Source organism: Podarcis erhardii (assembly GCF_964252035.2).
Source record: "Podarcis erhardii genome assembly, chromosome: 9".
Taxonomy (NCBI): Eukaryota; Metazoa; Chordata; class Lepidosauria; order Squamata; family Lacertidae; genus Podarcis; species Podarcis erhardii.
The window spans coordinates 8922957-8947115 of NC_138512.1; the positions used below are offsets into that span (position 1 = coordinate 8922957).

Here is a 24159-nt window from a genome sequence, read left to right on the forward strand (position 1 = left end):
TAGATTAGCTTCAACCAGAGCCAGGGCCTTTTCAACACTGGCCCCGGCCTGGTGGAACGCTCTGCCTCATGAGACCAGGGCCCTGCAGGATCTGATTTCTTTCCGCAGAGCCTGTAAGACAGAGTTGTTCCGCCTGGCCTTGGGCTTGGAGCCAATTTGATTCCCTCCCTCTCTTTCTTTTTTCCTTTCTTTACCTCCTGCGATGAGGCTACATTTTAATATTTTAATGTTTCAATATTTTAATGTTGTATTTTAATTTTGTTTTTAAGTTGTAATCATTCAACTTGTTTTTATTATTGCTTGTTAGCTGCCCTGAGCCTGGCCTTGGCTGGGGAGGGTGGGGTATAAATAAAAAATATTATTATTATTATCCAGCAGAGCTTTACTTTTGCTGAAGGCAAATGTGTGTAGTGATCACAAATCCAAATACATTCAGGATTGGCACAGTCCATAAAAATCCAGTTGTAGCACTTACAAAATCTTACAAACTTATAACAAGATTAAACCTTAACACTATGTACAGAACACCACACCAGAAGGAAGAGAGAGAGAGAGAGACAGCCAGGCTCCTTCTGGCCTGTATTTATAGTCAGCATGGCCTTAATTGGAAGAGATAAGAGAACCAGTTCAAACCAGCTTTGCAGAAGGTATAACCCAAACAGTCATGAAGCTTCTGCCTGCTTCTCTCACACAGAAAAATTTCTAGTAGCTTCTAGAATCCCATTGTATTAATCAGAATAGAAAAGATCTCCACACATCAGATCAATACTTTCTGCACCAAGAAATGCAAACTGACACATAAAGGGTGTGTGTGTGTGACCTGTTAATATATTATAGTGAAGATTCCATGGTTTTACTTCTAAGTACCGTATTTTTCGCCCTATAGGACGCACTTTTCCCCCTCCAAAAATGAAGGGGAAATGTGTGTGCGTCCTATGGGGCGAATGCAGGCTTTCCCGGGCTTCCTGCAGCTCTGCGCCACCCTCTGGATCCCGGTGCGAAGCCATGTGGGGCTCCGGAGAGTGGTGCAGAGCTGCCTGTCGGGCTTCCTGCATTCCGAAGCCTGGTGCGCGCTGAAGAGCGCACCAGGGCTTCGCGCACCTCTCCGCAAGCCTGGGGAGACCGGCGCGGCTCCCTAGGCTTGCGGATAGCAGGCTGCTTCCCCCGCACCTGCCCCGTGCCTGGGGGGGGGGAATAATTTTTTTCTTTATTCCCCCCCCCAAAAAAAAATTAGGTGCGTCCTATGGGGCGGTGCATCCTATGGGTCGAAAAATACGGTAATCCTGAGAACACTTGATTGGGAGCAACCTCTACTCAACCAAATTTATCTTCATTTATTTAAAAAAGTGTTTAGATACTGCCCTCTCATAAAGTATCAAGACAGTATACAGCAATATAGAAGCATTTTGTTGTTTGAATGATGGAATGCACAAGGAAATGTTAAACAGTTGTGTAGGCCAGTTTGCATTTAAAAAATCTTCAAGAGATGCCTGAAAGTCTAAAGGATCTAAAATCTCTGCTAGAAGAGTTGTCTGCAGTCTGCTGGTGCCACTAAATTTCTGGTCCAAGCCAGTTGGACCTCTCTACTGTGTGGGGATTGGATTTATTTCCAACAAACATGGTTTGCATTGCAGTTTATGCATTTTTTAAAAGTTCAGGGACACTTGTGTGCCCCAAGCGGTGACAACTGAAGGGATTAATAGGCAATAAGGGCAAGGACCAATAGTAAGGATTGGGGAGGCAGGTGAAGCAAATGAGATGTTTCTAATGAATGTTCAGAGGCAAAACCATTTAAGCTTTTTCTTCAAATGTATATGGCAGATTACTTCCTTCTGGTTATGTGTAAGGCATGAGTAGGGACCAGAATAATAGCCAGCCATACCCCCACAAAGATTAACCACAGTGTGGGGAAACTGAAAATTTAGCAAGCTTAAGCTGTGGGTTCTGTCAAGCCAGGAGAATGATGCCATTCCTCTGTTTTCACAGATTTCTCATCAGTGACACAGACGTTACAGATGGCTATAGGGTCCTACACAGTGTTTTTTCCTTTAAAAATGTTTAGGGGTACTCTCATTTTCCTACTCCTATTGAAATGCTGCCCCTCAATGAGGCCAAACCTAGATCCACAAAATGTTTAGGGGTATGCATACTCCTGTGTCCCGTCCCCCCCCCGAAAAAAGCACTGGTCCTACTCACCTGGATCAAGCACACATAAATTTATCTGGGACGGCGTTTGAAATTAGCTGGGCCTTTTGTGTCTTTTCCTGCCGCACTACCCACACCAAACATCTGATTAGCCCAACAGCGCAGCGGCAAAAGATGTGTCTTTTTTGCTGCTGTGTGTATCAAGTGTTTGGTGGGGTAGACCAGTAGCAAAAGAAGCATCATTTGCTGCCCCGATACCCTGCAGATGCCCTGATTCTCCTGGCAGCATTTTTTTCCCCCTGGAGGGCTGCCTGGTCTGTTAGCAGGGCAAGACACCACCCCCCCCCCCAAAAAAAAATCCCCGCTAACACGGCTACAAGAGTAGGGCTGGCCGATATCTGGTTTTCTTTTCTTTCTTTTTTTGTAATAATTTTTATTAGTTTACAACAAAAACAAAAACACATACAAATTTCACATCCAATTTTTCACAAATTATTTCTTTTCTGGACTTCCTTCAGCTTTTCCATAAATCATCCATAGTCATTATTTAAGTTACGCATTCCTTAGGTTTGTATTGTCATTATTTATATCTTTCTTTTTCTATTCCCTTTAAACAATACTTCTCAATTTTTCACAGTGCTTCTTTAAATCCCTCTAGCGTTATCTGTCCCTCACTTATACTTTCCAGATATTCCACAAATTTCCCCCAGTCCTCGATGAACTTTTGGTCTCGGCCGATACCTGGTTTTCAACCTCATGATATACTACCAGCTAAATACAGTGGTACCTCTGGTTGCGAACAGGATCTGTTCCGGAGGCCCATTCGCAACATGAAAAGAGCGCAACCCGCAGCGGCGCGTCTGGGCACGTGCGGATTACGATTTGCCGCTTCTGTGCATGCGCGAGCAGCGAAACCCGGAAGTAACCCTTTACGGTACTTCTGGGTGGCCGTGGGACATAACCTGAAAGAATGTAACATGCAGCGGACGTAACATGAGGTATGACTGTATCACGGTATCTCGCGAAATATATCTGCAGCGGGGGAGGGCCTTGCTGGGTCTCCCCGCAGCGGCAGAGGGTCCCACTATAACTCCCTGCAGTGGCGGAGGGTGAGTCACGATTCCTTGCGGCAGCAGACAGCCTTGCCATGCATCCCCACGGTGGTGGAGGGTGCGCCATGCTTCCCCGCAGCAGCAGAGGGCATTGCTGCACCTCCCCACAGTGGAGGAGGGCGCACTGCGCTTCCTTACAGCAGCAGAAGGCTTTGTTGCGCCTTCCCGCGGTGGCAGCGCATGGAAACGCCATTTACCTTCCTGCCGGAGCGGTACCTATTTATCTACTTGTACTTTTTGGCATGCTTTTGAACTGCTAGGTTGGCAGGAGCAGGGACCGAGCAACAGGAGCTCACCCCGTCGCGGGGATTCGAACCGCCGACCTTTTGATCGGCAAGTCCTAGGCTCTGTGGTTTAACCCACAGCGCCACCTGTGGTAGTAGAGAGCATTAAATGTAAGGAAGTAGTGTGGTGGCGGCCCAAAGGGCCACAATAAATATGATAGTGTGAACCCCTATAAATCCTTGAGTGTGCTTCTAATAGAGAAGTTATGGTAACCTGTTGCTTTATGAAACTGATGGTTTTGCATGTTGCCGCCGCCACCCACTGGTGCATAAGTACAGCTCATATGTGAATCCCAAAGATACAGCTCATAAGCAGGAACATAAGTTGCTACATGGTGCAAACGGCTACATGTAACACAGGTTCCCAACATGCATACTAACACAATGTAACAAGCAGTGGGAATCAGAGCTGAATCAACAGAAATTGCTAACGCTTATTGCGCGTGTGTATTAAACATGAAATGAGGTAATGATGTACATGATAGGTGAAAATTGAAATCCTTTGTTTGAAATGTTATAAAGCCCTTGAGCGGGGTTGCAAAAAGGTTCGACTGTAACCTATTGCTTTGCAATAAACAACAATGGACTCTTAACTCCTCTTGTCTCTGAGTTTTATTGGCTTAAACTCTGAAGATAAGCCATTTTTGGCTTACAACATTAGCAGAGCTACCCCCTGGGAAACTGTCAAGTCTCAGCCTTTTGTTCACCAGTACAGTGGTACCTTGGGTTAAGAACTTAATTCGTTCCGGAGGTCTGTTCTTAACCTGAAACTGTTCTTAACCTGAGACACCACTTTAGCTAATGGGGCCACCTGCTGCCGCCACACAATCTCTGTTCTCATCCTGAAGCAAAGTTCTTAACCCAAGGAACTATTTCTGGGTTAGCGGAGTCTGTAACCTGAAGCGTCTGTAACCTGAGGTACCACTGTATACTGCCTTGTTGAAACACTTATCACAATGCTATTTCAACAATATGGCAATTAATCACATAGCCCTATAGAGGAGCAGACCCTGCTTGTGCATTCTCTTCTCTGCAGGACAAACAAATGGGATGAATGAAGTTTCCTGCATTGCAGGAGGTTAGTCTAGATCAGTGTTTCCCAACCGGTGTTCCGCGGCACACTAGTGTGCCGCGGGACGTCGGCTGGTGTGCCGTGGGAGGGAGGCGAGTCGGACGCCCCGTGCTCCACGCAGGGAGCGCAAGGCTTGCGGGCAGCAGCCTGCAACGCGGAGCACGGGGCGCCCTCCGGAGGACGCCCCGTGCTCCACGCAGGTGTCCGCAAGCCTTGCGCACCCGGGGGATCTCCCCCCGGGAGCGCAAGGCTTGCGGGCAGCAGCCTGCAGCGCGGAGCACGGGGCGCCCTCCGGAGGACGCCCCGTGCTCCGCGCTGGTGTCGGCCAGCCTTGCGCACCCGGGGGATCTCCCCCCCGGGAGCGCAAGGCTTGCGGGCAGCAGCCTGCAGCGCGGAGCACAGGGCGCCCTCCAGAGGACGCCCCGTGCTCCGCGCTGGTGTTGGCCAGCCTTGCGCACCCGGGGGATCTCCCCCCGGGAGCGCAAGGCTTGCGGGCGGCAGCTGGCAGCGCGGAGCACGGGGCGCCCTTCGGAGGACGCCCCGTGCTCCGCGCTGGTGTTGGCCAGCCTTGCGCACCCGGGGGATCTCCCCCCAGGAGCGCAAGGCTTGCGGGCGGCAGCTGGCAGCGCGGAGCACGGGGCGCCCTTCGGAGGACGCCCCGTGCTCCGCGCTCGTGTTGGCAAGCCTTGCGCACCCGGGGGGCGCATGGGGCGCCCTGAAACAGAGGGTTCCCCATGCTGCGGACTGTAGCCTGCCGCCGGACGCGCGGGGCGCCCTGAAGCAGAGCGCCCCTCGCGCCAGGCAGACATGGGCCAGCCCCACAAGCTCGGGGGACAGCGGGGAGGCGCAGCACCGCCATCCCACTGTTCCCCGACCTGGTTTTTTGGGGGGGAAATAAAGGAAAAAATTTTTTCCTTTATTTCCCCCCTCAAAAAAGTAGGTGCGTCCTATGGGACGGAGCGTCCTATGGGACGAAAAATACAGTACTTACTATTTCATAATAAAGTAATTATAAAATACTTTCTTTGTGTTTATTTGATTCCTATTAAAGAGAGTTACTTTATATATAGTCAATATAGGCACAGAGTTAATTTTTTAAACATTTTCTAATGGTGGTGTGCCTCGAGATTTTTTTCATGAAACAAGTATGCCTTTGCCCAAAAAAGGTTGGGAAACACTGGTCTAGATAACCCTCGGGATACCTTCCACCTCTACAATTCTATGAATTAAACAGGCTGGCTCAATATATATAGCCATGCATGTAGATCCCATTACTTATTTATTTGTAAAAGTAGTTATATACTGTACTACCCTCTCATAAAACAATATGGGAGCAATGTGAAAAATAAATAAATGAAACACTATTAAAAGCAGGACAGATAAATTATGAAAAATGCCTGGCTATTAAATAATAAAAAAATCACATTAGAGAGTCTGCAGGCAGTTGAGGAAGATGCATGAAGTTGAAGAATGATCCAAAATCCTGCTGTCTACAACCTGCAACAGCTAAGTCTATCAGTGCAAACAGCTTAATATTACTTGACTTGAATACGCAGGCTAAACGACAGCCTCTAGGAGTATTGAGGCCAAGCCGGTTATGCACACACGCACACACACCAAGACCGCACATCAAGAGATAGTGGTGAAAATTATCTGTCTCCTCTCCTTGAAACCATTTCCCCCTCTCATTTCCCTTCCAGGCATCAACGATGGTTTTCATATTGCCTATGCACCGATGTGGGTGGCGCTGTGGGTTAAACCACAGAGCCTAGGACTTGCCGATCAGAAGATCGGCGGTTTGAATCCCCGTGTTGGGGTGAGCTCCCGTTGCTCAGTCCCTGCTCCTGCCAACCTAGCAGTTTGAAAGCACGTCAAAGTGCAAGTAGATAAATAGGTACCACTCCGGCAGGAAGGTAAATGGCATTTCCATGCACTGCTCTGGTTTGCCAGAAGTGGCTTGGTCATGCTGGCCACATGACCCGGAAGCTGTACACCGGCTCCCTTGGCCAATAAAGCGAGATGAGCGCCGCAACCCCAGAGTTGGCCGTGACTGGACCTAATGGTCAGGGGTCCCTTTACCTTTTTATGCACTGATGCAAAGCACGGCCGAGCGCTTGTCCACACTTCCGCTCAGGCTGCATCTAAAAAGCACAGGTCTGTGCTCTTTACTGACACGCTTTCTAGGCAGGGGTCCAAGAGGTTTTCCCCTTTCCAAGGGAAAACCTCTTTAGCAGTAGATTGGAACAAATGGTATTCTCTGAATTGCCGTTTGCTCCGACTGAGTGCTCAAGAGCAGTTTTCCCCGGGGATGGGGGGGGGGGGACAGAACAAGAGGAAAGGTGGATAAGCCCTGAGCTGAGGGGGGAAGACAAAAACACATCTGAAAAGTCTGAAAAGGCAGAGCAAGAGATGTCCATACTAGGGCTGGGCAATAAATCAATATATCATCCAAAACTGGTCTGAAGTATATATCGCAATATCTGTTTCATAATTTTTGACCTGGCAATATATTGCAAATCATGATGTATGTATGTGTATGCTATGCAAAATCACAATGAGGGGGAAACTGCGAAGCCAGCCAATGCCTCTACATCGCTCCATCCTTGTTTCAGACATTGTGATTTTTCACAATGTTTAGCTGGTGATATATTGTGATGCAGAAAACCAGATATCGCCTGGTCTTAGACAACACATGCCTTCCCAAAGGGGGCACATGCCACAGCAGGCTTCTGACATACCAGTCAGGAAACCAAATAAAAACTTTGTTTATCTTTCTCAAACGAGAACAGAAGAAAAACAAGAAACTGATACAACAACTAAGTCCAGTGACATAGTGATACACAATGTGCACATGGGCAGAAGTGAGATAATGGAAGGGTTTCATAGGAGGTGAGCAGAATTTCTGGAATTACCCCTAAGACGGCTCAAGAGCCATGGGGCAGCTGCTGAAACAGAGCACCCTCTGGGGTTGGGTGGTTGATGCTAAGTGGTGTTGCTGCAGTTAAGATTCCACATGGCTGCTGTCCATTAAGCAAACGGCATCAAAATAAAAGCCATGCACATGCTCACTGCTTGGTGATATTTGAAGACTGCAGTCTTAAAAATAACAGGAGTATCCGTGCTGTGTCTGAGAACATTCCAGATAAATATGCAGCAGCAAAACATATTCTGGGAACTGAGCAAACAAACACCCTAAGGCTATATTGGTTGTTAAGACACTCCTATGAGGGAGTTTCATATTACTTCTTGTGATTTCTATGTACAGTGGTACCTCTGGTTACGTACTTAATTCGTTCCGGAGGTCTGTTCTTGACCTGAAACTGTTCTTAACCTGAAGCACCACTTTAGCTAATGGGGCCTCCTGCTGCCGCCGCACCGCCGGAGCATGATTTCTGTTCTCATCCTGAAGCAAAGTTCTTAACCCGAGGTACTATTTCTGGGTTAGCGGAGTCTGTAACTTGAAGCGTATGTAACCCGAGGTACCACTGTAATACCAACTCTTCTCTTTTCTTTTTAGCCAGAGAAAACGGTCTTCCATAATCCTTCCTCCTAGAGGAGCGCTAATGAACCCAGATGTTGCTCAATTATTCAACGACTGCTGTCAAATTGGCGGAAACGGAATTAAATAATTCTGCATGTTGCCAATTAGAAGCAATGGCTCAGATCCTGGGCAGGGGTGCTCTTCTTTAGAAAGGGACAGGAAGACATTTCATCTGAAGGATGAGATTACTTGGGAAGAAAGCTCATGGGGTCACACTCCAGCAGTGGCCGGGCCGGATCCGTAGGGGGTGGGGCCAAGTAGGTGCCCCACAAACTGTTCAACTCAGCTGAGAAGTGGGATATTTTCATCCCTACTGTGGTGGACAGGGCAGCGAGATTTAAAGCAGGATGAAAGCCTATATTTCACTCAGATGATCTGTACCAGTATGGTGAGTAGTAGTAGCCTGACTTTCCTCCCCTTTATTTCATGCTGGGTTTAAAGCTCCTTGCCCCACACGGCATGCAGAAAGCCACACCACCATCAGATCAGCTGAGAAACAGTCAGCTGTTTTCTTCCAGTTCGTGCTTACTGGGTTGGGAAGGTTTAAACCTGTCTGCCCAGTGGGCTGTGCTGGCGATGACATTGGGCCCTCCCTGCCCCTCAGTTAATCCAACCTGCCCTTCACTGCACACTTCCTGTCGTTTCTGCACCAGCAGAACAGTGATGGGAAATGTCTGCACCAGCCGAATTTCCCACACACATTATTATTATTTATTCTGTCAAAAAAATATTTAGAAATGCAGTTTGCTAGCACAGAGGCAGAAATGATAGCATCTATTCCTTGAAGCCGAGGAATGAGCCCCCTGAGCTGGGGTTCATGAGTTCATTTCATTTTTAACATTAAAAACGACTTGGAGAAACGGATCCTGCTTTTACTGTCTTTTGTTCTCTCTCTGCTGTCTCAATTCTGGTTTTTTTTACTGTGTTGTAAAATGTGTCCTTCACTGGTTTGTCATCTTTTGTCTGTTTGGATCTGTTTTAGAAACCTCTCTGCTAAGTAGGGATCTGTTGGTTTTAAGAATTACCGTATTTTTCGCCCCATAGGACGCACTTTCCCCCCTCCAAAAATGAAGGGGAAATGTGTGTGTGTCCTATGGGGTGAATGCAGGCTTTCGCTGAAGCCTGGAGAGTGAGAGGGGTCGGTGCGCACCTTGCGGAGAGTTGCCTGCATGCCAAAGGCTGGGCGCGCTGAGCTCAGTGCGCCCAGACTTTGCGCAGCTCTCCGCAAGGCGCAGGAGCCCTGCGCTGGGTTGAGTTGCCTGTTCTGGGGGCTGGGGTCGGGGGAAGCTCGGGCTTCCCCCGCCCCAGCCCCATGCCTGGGGGGGAAATAATTTTTTTTCCTTTATTTCCCCCCCAAAAAACTAGGTGCGCCTTATGGGACGGTGCGTCCTATAGGACGAAAAATACGGTACCTCCAGGATGAAACCAAGGCAGGTCCACAAACCCACTCAGTTGAATGCAACTCATAAATCATATACCAGATTGTGATGTAAGAACTTTACTGCTTTCCTAGTCCTAGGCATCAACAATACATGACTGCTGAGCTGCGTTTAGCTCTCTCTAGTCCTCAAGATGTGTTGGTCTGGACTGAGGGTCAGGTAGGATGTACGTTCTGGATGCACTCATCCTGCTTGTTTGTCTGGTTCCCCCATACTGCCTCATCCATCCATCCCCCTTATTTCAGAATGTACAAACCACTTCCCAACGAATGTTTCCACAGCAGTATTCGATAAAGATACCAAAAGAACCAAAATGCATAATAGAAATAAATATATAAAGGTAAAGGGACCCCTGACCATTAGGTCCAGTCGTGGCTGACTCTGGGGTTGTGGCGCTCATCTCACTTTATTGGCTGAGGGAGCCGGCTTATAGCTTCCGGGTCATGTGGCCCACATGACTAAGCCGCTTCTGGCGAACCAGAGCAGAGCACAGAAACGGCGTTTACCTTCCCACCGGAGCAGTACCTATTTATCTACTTGCACTTTGATGTGCTTTCGAACTGCTAGGTTGGCAGGACCAAGCAACGGGAGCTCACCACGTCGCGGGGATTCGAACCACCAACCTTCTGATTGGCAAGTCCTAGGCTCTGTGGTTTAACCCACAGCGCCACCTGCGTCCCTCCCAGAAATAAATATATATGCAGCGAATAGAAAAACAAATCTTTAAAACTCCACATTATACAAACACATTGGTGTTATAGACTTAAGGGGGGACCCCCCTAAACCCTAGAAATTACTAAATGTTAGGATTTGGGATATGGATTTAAGTACAAGTCAGTGGCGGAGCGCATGTTTTTGGTGCCTGGTGCAAATGCGCAGGGCGCATTCCCAAGCGGGGGCAGGGCACAGAGGGAGCCCGTTGTCCCTCACCGCAGCCCAACTTCACATGCCAGAGCCTGCCTGATGGGAGCCTGTTGTGGGGGCACCTGGTAGCACCCCCTCCCCCAAATATGCCCGGGGTGACAGCCCCCGCTCCCTGCGATGCCACTGGTATACAAGCTGCAGAGCTCTGTCAGACAGGGAATTCCTGGGCTTTCTTATGGAAACCAGCCTGGTTGGCTTAGTGAAGAGCAAACCTGTTAACATGGCAAAAGGTGTTGAAAGGCCATTGAGGAGGAATCTTTTGGCCTGGGGAGTCAGATGTTACCAAGGTGATGGGGGGGTGTTTGAGGGGACAGGAAAAGGGAGTTTTCGAGCAAGGGTGCTGGGAAGGAGAAGCAGGAGGAAGAGCTGAGATCCATTTTGGGGGAAGCTGGAGGCAAGTCCCTCTTGAAATGACCATGCTGTAAGATCTGTACTTCCTCCATGCAGACTGAGGGTGTAAATAGGTGAATAAACCATATTTCATGACAGTCTCCTCCATGTATTCCTTTCTCCAAAGGGAGACAGACCCTGTGGGGGTGCCTGGTACCCCATGGCTCTTGCTACCACTCAACACCTGACTTTTGTAACATGATACATTACACTGGTCAACAACAAATTTGTTGTCTGCGTTTTTGCAGTTGATTTAGGATGAATCTGATGCGCTGAATCCAAAAATCACATTGGTTTTGCTCAATCAGGTCAAGTTTTTGAGCTATGGCCACATGTTGCTGTTTTTTACGTTTTTGTTCACATGTACGCTTGTGTGGAGCATTTTAGAAGAAGTTGGTGGGGGTAAAATGCCATGTCGAATAATTGTTTCGATTGGAAATGATTATTTTAATGACAAGAAGTATTCAGGTCCCATAGTTCTGGGTGATTATGTCGAAAAGGGATCAGTTTGAAGTCATAAAACCTCGAAATCTTCCATAAATTGGTGCGGCAAAGCATAAAGTTGCTTACCATGCTTATTTTGGTATTAAACTTGGTGACCAGGATAAAGCTTGGGTGCCACACATGGTGTGCAAGGCATGCACCGAGACTCTACATGGGTAGACCAATGGCAAGAGGAGTCTGAACTTTGGAATTCCCATGGTTTGGAGGGAGCCAACAAACCATGTCACTGACTGCTACTTCTGCGCTGTTGATGTGACTGGGATCAATAGAAAGAACCGGAGCAGCCTCAAGTATCCTGATCTTCAATCAGCACGTCATCCTGTAGCTCATTGTGATGAAATTCCAGTGCCTATCTTCGGAGAACTTCCTGACATTAGTGACGAAGATGCCTCCAGTGTTGAAGAAGAAGAAGTGGTTCTTGAAGATGATGCTCCACATCCATTTTCCCAAAAGGAGTTGAATGATCTAGTTCGTGACCTCAGCTTGTCAAAGGACTCTGCCGAACTGCTGGCATCCAGATTGAAGGAAAAAAACCTCCTCTCTGACAGTGCTCGCATCAGCTTCTTCCGCAACAGGCATCAAGAGTACCTCTGTTTTTTCTCGTAAGAGAAGGACTTGGTGTACTGTGCAGATATTGCACAGCTTCTGCTCAAGCTTGGAGTGCCACAGTACGAACCCAAAGATTGGAGACTGTTCATTGACAGCAGCAAGCGATCACTGAAATGTGTTCTGCTACACAACGGCAACCGGTTTGTCTCTATACCCCTGGCTCACTCGAGTACACTGAAGGAGAACTATGAAGCGGTGAAGTATGTGCTGGAGAAAATTGGTTATGATCAGCATAAGTGGTTTATTTGTGTTGACCTGAAGATGGTGAACTTTTTGTTGGGACAACAGTCTGGCTTCACCAAGTACCCATGTTTTCTGTGCATGTGGGATAGTAGGGACCATGCTCAGCATTACACGAAGAAGGACTGGCCTGTGCGGGAGGAATTGGTGCCTTGCAAAGAAAGGAACGTCATCAATGACCCTCTGGTGGACAGAGACAAAATACTCTTCCCACCACTGCACATCAAGCTCGGCTTAATCAAGCAGTTCACCAAGGCTCTGGACAAGGATGGTGACTGCTTCACTTACTTGTGCCAGGCTTTTCCAGGATTGACCATGGAGAAGTTGAAAGCTGGCATCTTTGACGGTCCTCAGATCTGTCAGCTCATCAGAGATCCAGAGTTCGGAAACTCAATGAACGAAGTGGAACTGGAAGCGTGGAAGGCATTTGTTCTGGTAGTGAAGAACTTTCTTGGCAACAATAAGGCCAGAAACTACGCAGAACTTGTCAACAACATGCTGACTGCTTTCAGAAACCTGGGCTGCAACATGAGCGTCAAGATGCACTACCTATTTTCACATATGGACCGGTTTCCTGAGAACCTGGGTTCAATGAGTGACGAGCAGGGGGAGAGATTCCATCAGGACATGAAAGAGATGGAGACCAGGTATCAGGGTCGCTGAGAAGCAGTCATGATGGCTGACTACTGTTGGACTCTGAAGAGAGACCTCCCTGCCGCTGAGCATTCCAGGAGTTCCAAGAAACGGAAGTTCAAGCCCTGAAGTTTGAAAAATGGTGAAGCAACATGCAATTTACGTGTACTTACCTTTATCAATGCCCACCATTCAGTTTACAGCAATCAATGTTTCTATCAGGTAATCAATATATGTTGTTGGAAAAACATTATTTTCTCTTAAAAACATATTTAGGATGATATGTGTTGACAAAAATCAGCTGATAATGCCACAAAAATGTAATTGATTTTGTCACAAGATCTGATTTTTTTTTCAAATCAACATAGCACAAAAACCTGACCTGATGGAGAGAAACGGATGCCATTTCCTGATTCAGCAGTGCAAAAATACCCCAAAGCGGTTGTAGAAATCTAGACAACATTCAAAAAGTAAAAAATTGTTGCCCAGTGTTATCAAAAGGCAAAGTCACACTTCAGGGAAGGCTCTGATGCTATGACTGGCTCTTTTGAGCATCACCATATACCTGGAAATACAGCAGTACCTCTGTATGCGAACGGGATCCGTTCCGGAGCCCCATTTACATCCTGAATAGAATGTAAGACGAGTCTGCGCATCTGTGCGTGTTGCATTTTGCTGCTTCCGCGCATGCGCATGACGTCATTTTGAGCATCTGCGCATGCGCGAGCGGCGAAACCCGGAAGTAACATGCTCCGTTACTTCTGGGTCACTGCGGAGAGTAACTAGAAAACGCTCAACCTGAGGCACATTTAACCTGAGGTATGACTGTATAAGTGGGACGCGGGTGGCGCTGTGGGTTAAACCACAGAGCCTAGGACTTGTCGATCAGAAGGTCGACAGTTTAAATCCCCGCGACGGGATAAGCTCCCGTTGCTCGGTCCCTGCTCCTGCCAACCTAGCAGTTCGAAAGCATGCCAAAAAGTGCAAGTAGATAAATAGGTACCACTCTGGTGGGAAGGTGAACGGTGTTTCCGTGCGCTGCTCTGGTTCGCCTAGAAGCAGCTTAGTCATGCTGGCCACATGACCCGGAAGCTTTAAGCCGGCTCCCTCGGCCAGTAAAGCGAGATGAGCACCACAACCCCAGAGTCGGTCACGACTAGACCTAATGGTCAGGGGTCCCTTTACCTTATGACTGTATAAAGAAAATGAGGATAATAATATGAGAAAAGGGCTGGTCAGATACTGGACCTTATCTAGGGAAAACCCAGCAAGTAAAAAACAACAACAATCCCCAAAACTAATGGACCATGTGCAGATTAAAATCCTGCCTAGAAGCACCCAGCTCTGATAGATCTGAATCTTCCTGAACTCTCACATGCAAAGGCACACACCTTTAAAGTCTTTGGTGAGGCTGTTCATTCCCTGCTGCTAAATCTTGTACTAAAAGTTATGTGTTCGTCTTGGCAGCATAAAACATGCAGTGGATGGGGCTGGGCAGAGAGATGTTAAGTGATTCTTGGAGAAATGTCCTGATTTATGTTTGTTGTTCCTGTCCCATTAGTCTTGCAGGAATCTGCAGTCAGCACTAAAAGAGCTGTTCCAGCAGCCAGACTCATTAACTGTGTAAAAGGTGTCATGAGAAGGTGTGAGGAAGGATAGAAAATAGAGGAGAAAACCCAAAGAATGAGAAAGCTTTCCGAAAGGCAGCAGGCAGAGATTTATCTTATTTATACCCAACCTTTCTCTCCAGATATGTGTATGGAAAATAGCTAACAGGAACTAACAGCAGGACAAACATGCATGAGTAGTAATCAACATATGACGAAGAGATGAATAGCAATTTAAGGGAAACATCTAGATTACAGGTGTCATTTTTGTATGTGTTGTAATTTTTGTATGTGTATGTGTGTGTAAACATTTATACTATCCTTTTCTGACTTTTTAAAAACAAAAACAAAAACATTTGTTTGCTTGGAAATAATCCCCACTGAGTAACTGGATTGCAGTCATCTATATACCATTTTAGGGACGCGGGTGGCGCTGTGATTTAAACCACAGAGCCTAGGACTTGCCGATCAGAAGGTCGGCTGTTCGAATCCCCACAACGGGGTGAGCTCCCGTCATTTGGTCGCTGCTCCTGCCAACCTAGCAGTTCGAAAGCACGTCAAAGTACAAGTAGATAAATAGGTACCTCTCCAGCGGGAAGGTAAATGGCGTTTCCGTGCACTGCTCTGGTTCGTCAGAAGTGGCTTAATCATTCTGGCCACATGACCTGGAAGCTGTACCCTGGCTCCCTCAGCCAATAAAGCGAGATGAGCACCGCAACCCCAGAGTCAGTCACGACTGGACCTAATGGTCAGGGGTCCCTTTACCTTTACTGTGGTGCCCTGCAAGACGAATGCCTCGCAAGATGAAAATCTCGCTAGACAAAAGAGTTTTCCATTTGTGAGGTGCTTCGCAAGATGAATTTCCCTATGGGCTTGCTTTGCAAGACGAAAACGTCTTGTGAGTTCTTGCGAGTTCCCCCCTTTTTTTCCTTTTTCTAAGCCGCTAATAGCCGCTAATAGCGCTAATCCACTAATAGGCGTGCTTCGCCAGATGAAAAAACTGCAAAACGAAGAGACTCGCGGAACGAATTAATTTCGTCTTGTGAGGCACCACTGTACCTTTATATACCATTTACCCAGAAGTCATATTGAACTTAATGGGGCTTACCTCTGAGTATACAGTGGTGCCTCCAGTTGCAGACGGGATCCATTCCGGTGCTCTGGTCGGATCCCAAGGTTTCCGCAACCAGAGGGACCACTTCTGCACATGCGTGCGTGGCGGTAGAGCGCTTCTGCGCATGGGGCAAAACCCGAAAAAATACTTCCAGGTTTGCCGCGTACGTATCCCAAAGGATACGTAACTGGAGGTGAATGCAAGTAGAGGTACCACTGTATATTTCATGGAATCATAGAACTGTAGAGTTGGAAGGAACCACGAATATCATCTAATCCAACCACCTCCAATGCAGGAATCTTTTGGCCAACGTGGGAATGTGCTGTTAGTTTTTATTGTATTTTATTTTAAAATCCATCTTCAAAGCTGAATGTAGAAATGTAGGATGGAAATACTCGTATTTGTAATGCATAAATGCAGTGGTACCTCGGGTTAAGAACTTAATTCATTCTAGAGGTCCGTTCTTAACCTGAAACTGTTCTTAACCTGAAGCACCACTTTAGCTAATGGGGCCTCCTGCTGCCACTGTGCCGCCGCCATGTGATTTCTGTTCTCATCCTGAAGCAAAGTTCTTAACTAGAGGTACTATTTCTGGGTTAGCGGAGTCTGTAACCTGAAGTGTCTGTAACCCGAGATACCACTGTACCTGGTGGGAAACAGGTTTGGTTTCGATCTGACCTGAACAACTTCTGATTATGCACCATGTCAAATGCAGCCCACTGGCCATGTCAAGTAAGTAACTCAGCTCCTGGAAGTCACAAACCTCCTGGTCTGCTACCTGCAACCACGTGGATTTTGTTGACCTCGAGATGAGTCAATGAGGAAAGCTTCATCTACTGAATATCTGCCTACATGCTCAGACTGCTCTTAAAGGCGCAGTCCATAATCATAGTCCACAGTGGTTGGTGTTCATTTACTAGCTTGGCAGCAATTACACAAATTCATATTAAAGGTTTATAAATAATTGTCAGGGAACTGCCATCAGTACTGGAGGGAGAGTGCAAAAGCCAGAGGGATTCCAGAGAGCGTTCAGGGATCGGGAGAAGCAGCCCATCTTCTGGGGAAGAGAATCAGCGTAGCACCAGTGGAGAAGGGGGGTCAGGTGGGGGAAGTGGCGAGGCGGTCCCATGACTCCTTGCCTGGGACCAGCGGGGAGAGTAGGGGTCCTCCGTTGCCCATGCCCTCCTTGCGCAGAAGGCTTTCGCGCAGAGAGGGTAGGCAGAGACTAGGCATCAAAGAGCTTCTTTGCTGGAAGAAGTTTAAGAAACGCCCACTCACGATTCTGCCAGCGACTGAGTCAGCCACGGGTGAGCGGCGGTCCGGACAGATAAAGTTCACTTTGGCAGCCCAGCCAGGTGTTTGCACTCAGCCAGGGAGATACGTGCCTGCTTACGCACGAGCAACCCCTCAGAAACCATTACAACAGGGGGGGCCACCAGGTGGCGCATTGGAAGATGGCCGACAATAACATCTCTCCGACCCATATGAGGTAATTAAGAGGCTGCTATGGGAAGTATGCAGTCTCTCCCCCGCAAGGATATGGGGGGGACTGCCTTGCCAGTGGTGGCCACAATGCACCCCCAGACTCGAGAGAAGGGGGTGTGCCGGTCACTTGGCTAAGCCCTCGGTGTGTTCGGCTCTTCCCGGACGCCGTCTCCAATTCGCGCGTGCTGGCTTGCTTTAACACGAAAATATAATTGGAAATATATAATTGGAGATGTTGAAGCACATATGTCAAGCAAAGGTCGGGAGATAAGACTGCTGATTAATGGATTTCTGGGATCGGAGTGGCGGGCGAAAGACAAATAAATCAAGAGACGAAGCGCCATTAAGAGATGGGTATGTTTGGAGTTAAGAAGGTTGAGTGGAGGAAAAACTTTTCTTTCTTTATATTATATGAGCATAAATAACCCTTCACCCCAAAGAAAAAAGAACCACCGTATTTTACTACACAAGCAGGAATCTAAAAACTGTGTGGGATGAATTAATGCTGAATGAAGAGAGGATTGGTAAAGATCGGAGAATGGAAAATTTTATGACGCAGTTTTAACATGGCGTCTCGCAAGACAAGCTTGTTTAAGAAAGACGGGGGGGGGGGAGGAGAACCAGGACTGTTTGAAAGTGAACGATGTTTGGAATTTGATCTTTAACCTGGCAGAGCCCTCTAGGAGATATTTTACAAGCCTGGGACAACTAAAGGGCAGACCGAAGATAAATTTTCGAAGGAGTGGAATGGCGGCTGTCCCTATGAAATATGACTTGTGGAGTGCGTAAAACCCACGCAGACGATGTTTGTTCTTAACCTGCCTGTGAAGATTATCAGAGATCGCAAAGAAAGGAATATAGGACAACAACAAGAATGAAGAAAGTAAAAAAAGAGACTATCTGGATAGAACTGGATAGAACTGTTTAATTAATGCAGTAATAGAAGTGATGTTTGGATTCTCGTTCGGAGCTTGACGTATGGGTACCCCCAACAAAATTGAAAAATTCGGCTGTATAATTTGGAATTAATGGGATTTGAAATAATGTGATATGATTGGCCTGTTAATAAAAATTATGTTAAAAAAAAAATAGAAACCAATACAATAATCTTAAAACTTCTGCAGATTCCATATGTTTTCCCTGCTTGTTCTGGATCTATATACACAGCAAGAAGAGATGCAGTAAAACATTTTCAGCCTTCCAAAATGTAACTGTTGTCTTGAGTTTTCTGTTGCTAGTGCCTGGATTGTTCTTTAAATATAGTGGGAGAGACTGGAGCTCAGATGCCAGCTTTTGGGGGGGGGTTGTGTCCTTTTATAAAAATGACATACTGTAGTTAAAAACAACAACCTAATTTCACTTTTTCTCTTTTTTTAGCCATTACTGGATTTTTCTTTCTTTCTTTTTTTCACCCCACTTATCTAAGATTACATGGCCTGGCATTCCTGAGATGCACAAAGTTCAGGTTTTACTTCCTACATTGTTCTACTGGTCACACAAGGGGATAATCACAAAAGGAATGAAAAGTAGGGCAACAGATTGTTTGTCCTGTGAAATATATAGATGCACTAAACCAGGGGTCAGCAAACTTTTTCAGCAGGGGGCCGGTCCACTGTCCTTCAGACCTTGTTGAGGGCTGGACTATATATATTTTTTGGGGGGGGGGATGAACTAATTCTTATGCCCCACAAATAACCCAGAGATGCATTTTAAATGAAAGCACACATTCTACTCATGTAAAAACACCAGGCAGGCTCCACAAATAACCCAGAAAGGCATTTTAAATAAAAGGACACATTCTACTCATGTAAAAACGCGCTTATTCCCGGACCGTCTGTGGGCCAGATTTAGAAGGCAATTGGGCCAGATTTGGCCCCCGGGCCTTAGTTTGCCTACCCATGCACTAAACCACAGTGGACTGCCCATTTAAGGGATAGTGAAGTCAATATGGCTGGAAGTGGAAGCAGATTTTACCAGTGATATCAGGAAGGTTTGCTTAGCTAGCCCAGAGATGGAAAGAATAAGAGAGTCCCTAACAGAGAGGAATGGCAAGCTAAACTGATGGGACTATGCCAAAATGGCAAACTGACTGGAAAGCTCAGAAACCAAGAAGACCAAAAAAAAAATGGGAATTTTAAAAAAATTATTTAAGAGACCACTGCAAGCAGATGTAAACATGAGCAGGATTTTAATCTCACTTGTAATGTAACCAATACTATAGATAATATGGATAGATGCAAAATATAGATCAGGCATCCTCAAACTCGGCCCTCCAGATGTTTTGGGAAAACAATTCTCATCATCCCTGACCACTGGTCCTGTTAGTTAAAGATGATGGGAGTTGTAGTCCCAAAACATCTGGAGGGCCGAGTTTGAGGATGCCTGAAGTAGATTATGGAACAATATGCAGTTGTAAATGATGACAACAGGACCCATGGAAGGGTTGGGGCGAAGTCGAGAGATTCAGAGCAGCAATCTCTATATATGGATATGCAATTGGATTGTTAGAAACTTATATTTGTAAAATCAAATAAAAATGCTTTTGTTTTTTGTTTTTAAAAAGGAAGGTTTTGCTTAGGTTAATTTATAAATTGTACTTACCCACCTTTCTTCCAAGGGGCCAATGGTGGCATACGGTACATCAGAGCTTTGCAAACTTTTCGTTGTTGGCGACACACTTTTTAGACGTGCATCATTTCGCGACACAGTAATACAGTTTTAGTACCAAACTGGAGGTTAAACTAACCCCTTCCCAGCTCCGGAAGGAGCGCAGGCATCATTCACACAACACACCTAAACACTGCAGCCAACACACTAACATGTCACTACACACAGTTTGGAAAGCTGTGCTATCCTTTTTGCTGAGCCTCTCCTCAACCTTTGTGACAGAGGTATGCCATAGACACCCATGGGGAGGTCAGATGAAAAAAGAGAATTGTGTTCTACCCTGAAATAGGTTGTGGCAACCAGAGCAGCACACGGAAATGCCGTTTACCTTCCTGCCGCAGTGGTACCTATTTATCTACTGGCACTTTGAGCTTGTTTGGAGGTTCTAGCAGGGGAGCGCAGCTATCGTATACCCTTGACGGAAGAACGGTACACTCCTTCTATCTGGGATGGTCGTCCTCTTCCACCGAGCGCGCAGCTTCGGGAGGGACGCACATGGAGCGGTGAGGGAGGAAGGGGACACCAGCCTAGCCAGCCAGATCAGCCGAATCAACCCTGGCGATCAATGGGGTGACAGATGTCGCAGCCAGATCGCCCTCACATCCTATCTACTGGCACTTTGATGTGCTTTCGAACTGCTAGGTGGGCAGGAGAAGGGACTGAACAACGGGAGCTCACCCCGTCGTGGGGATTTGTACCGCCGACCTTCTGATCAGCAAGTCCTAGGCTCTGTGGTTTAACCCACAGAGCCACGCGTGTCCCTTATGGCTGATGTTAGAGGCAGGGAAAGGAAGATCTCCAAGGTAGAGACAGCAGTATTCTGGATATGTCCAAGAAATTCCGAGCATATGGCAACCCTAGTCTTAAGAGTACAAAAACGGAAGTCTCTCTGCTGACCTTTCTAAAAGAAGATTCTATCTCACATATCTTGGTGACACTTCAGCTTTTAGTGTTCTTGTGCTCAAAACTGAAATGACAAAATACCTGCAGAAAGGATCGCAAACTTTACTAATTTAATTCTCTATTTCCTGTATAATTAACTGAACAAAAGTGGTCCACAAAGCAAAGCAGAAATTTATCGGATACCATAAACCTGATTTATAAGGGTAACTGAAGGCTCTAAGTGTAATTGCAGGAGGCTTTCGAAAGATCAATATAGTAAATGATGTGAAAGCACTTTTGGAGGATCCTAGAAGAGAACAAATACCAGATGATTTCCTATTTATTTTTACTCGTCCTTTAAGTCAGAACAAAAGAATTCTTAGGGAAGCTCTCAAACCATTTTTGTATGATGAACTAAACATGTATTGATAATCATTTGTTGTCCTACACACCAGCAAAATAAATATTCGGAAATTTAAGGTTTGGGAGATGGACATGTTAACTTCACTGAAAGTTCAGTTTGAAGAGGAAATGGCTGATTAGAATTACCTCCATAAACGAGGCAACTGAAATATTTTGCATTATTTTTTGTTCTAAAGAATAAGTAATCCCATTCCAAGGAATCAGGACAGTTAACAATACAGAACAATCATTAATTAGAGAAACTGTAACTAATTTCAAGCACTGGAAATGAAGTTTTTACAGTGCTCTTTCAATAGTGTTAATTGATTATTGTTTTTATTGTTCTGTTGTATATCTTACTGTTTTAATTTACACTGTAAACTGCTCTCAGCTAAACATTATGAAGTGGCATTTAAATTTCTTAATAAAACTTGGCGTACTTCTGGACTGTCTTTTTTGGGTGAGATTCAATCACATACTGGCAAATTTAGATTGCTGCTTTCAGGCACACATTATTAAATACTGTGTCTTGATGAGTTTTCTCCCAAACAAGCTTTGATCTGAATTGGAAAAAATAATGACCTAGTTGCATTTTAAGCCAGTGTTGTGTACGCAGCCCATGTGTGGAAAGAATTGTGGCCTTAGAAGGCAATCCTGCATTATACTGACCATAGCTGTCAACTTTTCCCTTTTCTTGTGAGGAATCCTATTCGGAATAAGGGAATTTCCCTTAAAAAGGGGGAAACGTTGACAGCTATGATACTGACGGACCTGGAAATAACATTCAGTGAGATAAACAAATTGTGTTTTCAAATAAATAGGCTTAGGATGTAAGGGCATGGATACTTAAAAGATGGATTTGCACAACAAATGGAAGAACTTGTCATTTTTGTGATTATTCTAGACCAAAGGAAAATCAAAAATGCAAATGATGCGCGGCTTGGTTTTCTATGTTTACGACCTAAACTCACCAAGTGTTATGCAACAGAGATTAGTCGTGATCTGTGGTCCTTGGTGCACTTTGCTGAATTGGGGTGCCAAGCTTTTCAAGCGCAGCATGCAAAGTTTGACACGCAACTTCCTCTAACCACAATAAAAACCGATAATCTCATTTTCCATGTACTGGTTTCTCTAATGGGTCCATAAATTATGTATTCCAAAGAATCAAGGAAATTCAGAGCTCAGGAGAAAGGCAAAGATAACTTGCTTTTGAGATTCAGTTCATCTAGGAAACACACAGCCTGCTGCTTCAAGCTTCATTAACTCCCTTATTTGTCCGCTCCTCCTTCGAAACAGCTGCTCGCGCTGCTAGGCCCTGTCTGTGCACTGATATTGCCAGCACACTTGTTTTCTCTCGAATCTCTGCCTGCTCTGTGTCTCTGTCTCCGCTTTCTGCCACTTTCCTCTGCTACCGTATTTTTCACTCTATAGGACGCACTTTCCCCCCTCCAAAAATTAAGGGGAAATGTGTGTGCGTCCTATGGAGCGAATACAGGCTCCTTGGCTTCAGCGATAGCAACGTGAAACCTCCGAAGCACAGAGGGAGCGCTCCCTCTGCGCTCTGGAGGCTTTGCGTTGCTTTCGCTGAAGCCTGGAGCACTTTGACATGCTTCGCCACTTATGCATGCGCACAAGTGCCAAATCGCGCCGTGCACCTGCACAGATACAGCGCTTCAGGTTGTGCTTTTTTCCTGTTGCGAATGGGCCTCCGGAATGGATCCCGTTCACAACCAGAGGTACCACTGTAATTTCTTGGAGCTGCCCTGGTCCTGAAATCTGCCCTGGAGTAGGTTTAAAATCCCACAGATTGAAGAACATCCAGGAATATCCTGGTCAGTGCTTCTGTGGGACCTTCTGCTGCCCAGCAGGCGCTCCGCCATCATAGATATATATCATGATATATCGAGATATTTAGCTGGTGGTATATCTTGAAGTTGAAAACGGGCTATTGCCCAGCCCCAATTTCCACTATTGATTATATTGTACTACTGCACTGATAGCTTTACGTGTTAACCAGCTTATTCCTGAAAATTGCAGGGTGTGTGTCTCTCTCTGTGTGTGTTTCCTTTAGAAGTTTTAGCTTTCCTTGCTTGCTGACAACAGTTATGTGTTTTGGCAGTTGGACAGATGGTTGTTCACAGAAGGTGGCACAGTTCTACTGAATGAGTCTTGGGCAGATGGAGGTATAGGAAAAGCAGACAAGGGAAAGGAGATCTAAATTGGGGTGGGGATTGAGATACTGCAAATTAATTAATAAAGCTGCAAGCATGAGGAGCACCTGTCTCCCAAAACACACCTGCCTGGAAGTGCCACTAGGTACAGTGGTACCTCGGGTTAAGAACTTAATTCGTTCCAGAGGTCCGTTCTTAACCTGAAACTGTTCTTAACCTGAAGCACCACTTTAGCTAATGGGGCCTTCTGCTGCTGCCGCACGATTCCTGAGGTACTATTTCTGGATTAGCGGAGTCTGTAACCTGAAGCATCTGTAACCTGAGGTACCACTGTATTATGGGCAGGGAACTCTGGTGAAGAAGAAGAAGAAGAGGAGGAGGAGGAGGAGGAGGAGGAGGAGGAGGAGGAGGAGGAGGAGTTTGGATTTGATATCCTGCTTTATCACTACCCTAAGGGGTCTCAAAGCAGCTAAAATTCTCCTTTCCCTTCCTCCCCCACAACAAACACTCTGTGAGGTGAGTGAAGCTGAGAGACTTCAGAGAAGTGTGATTAGCCCAAGGTCACCCAGCAGCTGCATGTGGAAGAGCAGGGAATCGAACCCAGTTCACCAGATTATGAGTCCCTTAACCACTACACCACACTGGCTTATTTTACACATTTCCTACTCTCTTCCCAGGTGCCCTGCTTAGTAGTTTGCTGGCTTTTGATATTTGTACTTGAGGATGGCCAAAGAGACAGAAGAGGGATTCTGTTAGTCTCATCCACCGTACAGTAGTCTCCTTGCCTGAGCCTGGGACTTACTGTTTCAGGGCAGTTCAGCATCCATGCTTTTCAACTAAGCTACATTTTACTGCCTGTGCAACCTTTCTGAGTAATGTATGGAAAAGCACATGAACTTGACCTTTGGAGTGTTTGTAAGTAAACCATCTTTTAACTT

General features: G+C 46.2%; 1 protein-coding gene across 1 annotated transcript in view; it reads right to left on the minus strand.

The window, feature by feature from the left end:
• The window catches only part of FAM184B (family with sequence similarity 184 member B), a 74528-nt gene that overhangs the window by 42466 nt on the left and 7903 nt on the right, over positions 1-24159 (minus strand). The window lies entirely within an intron of this gene.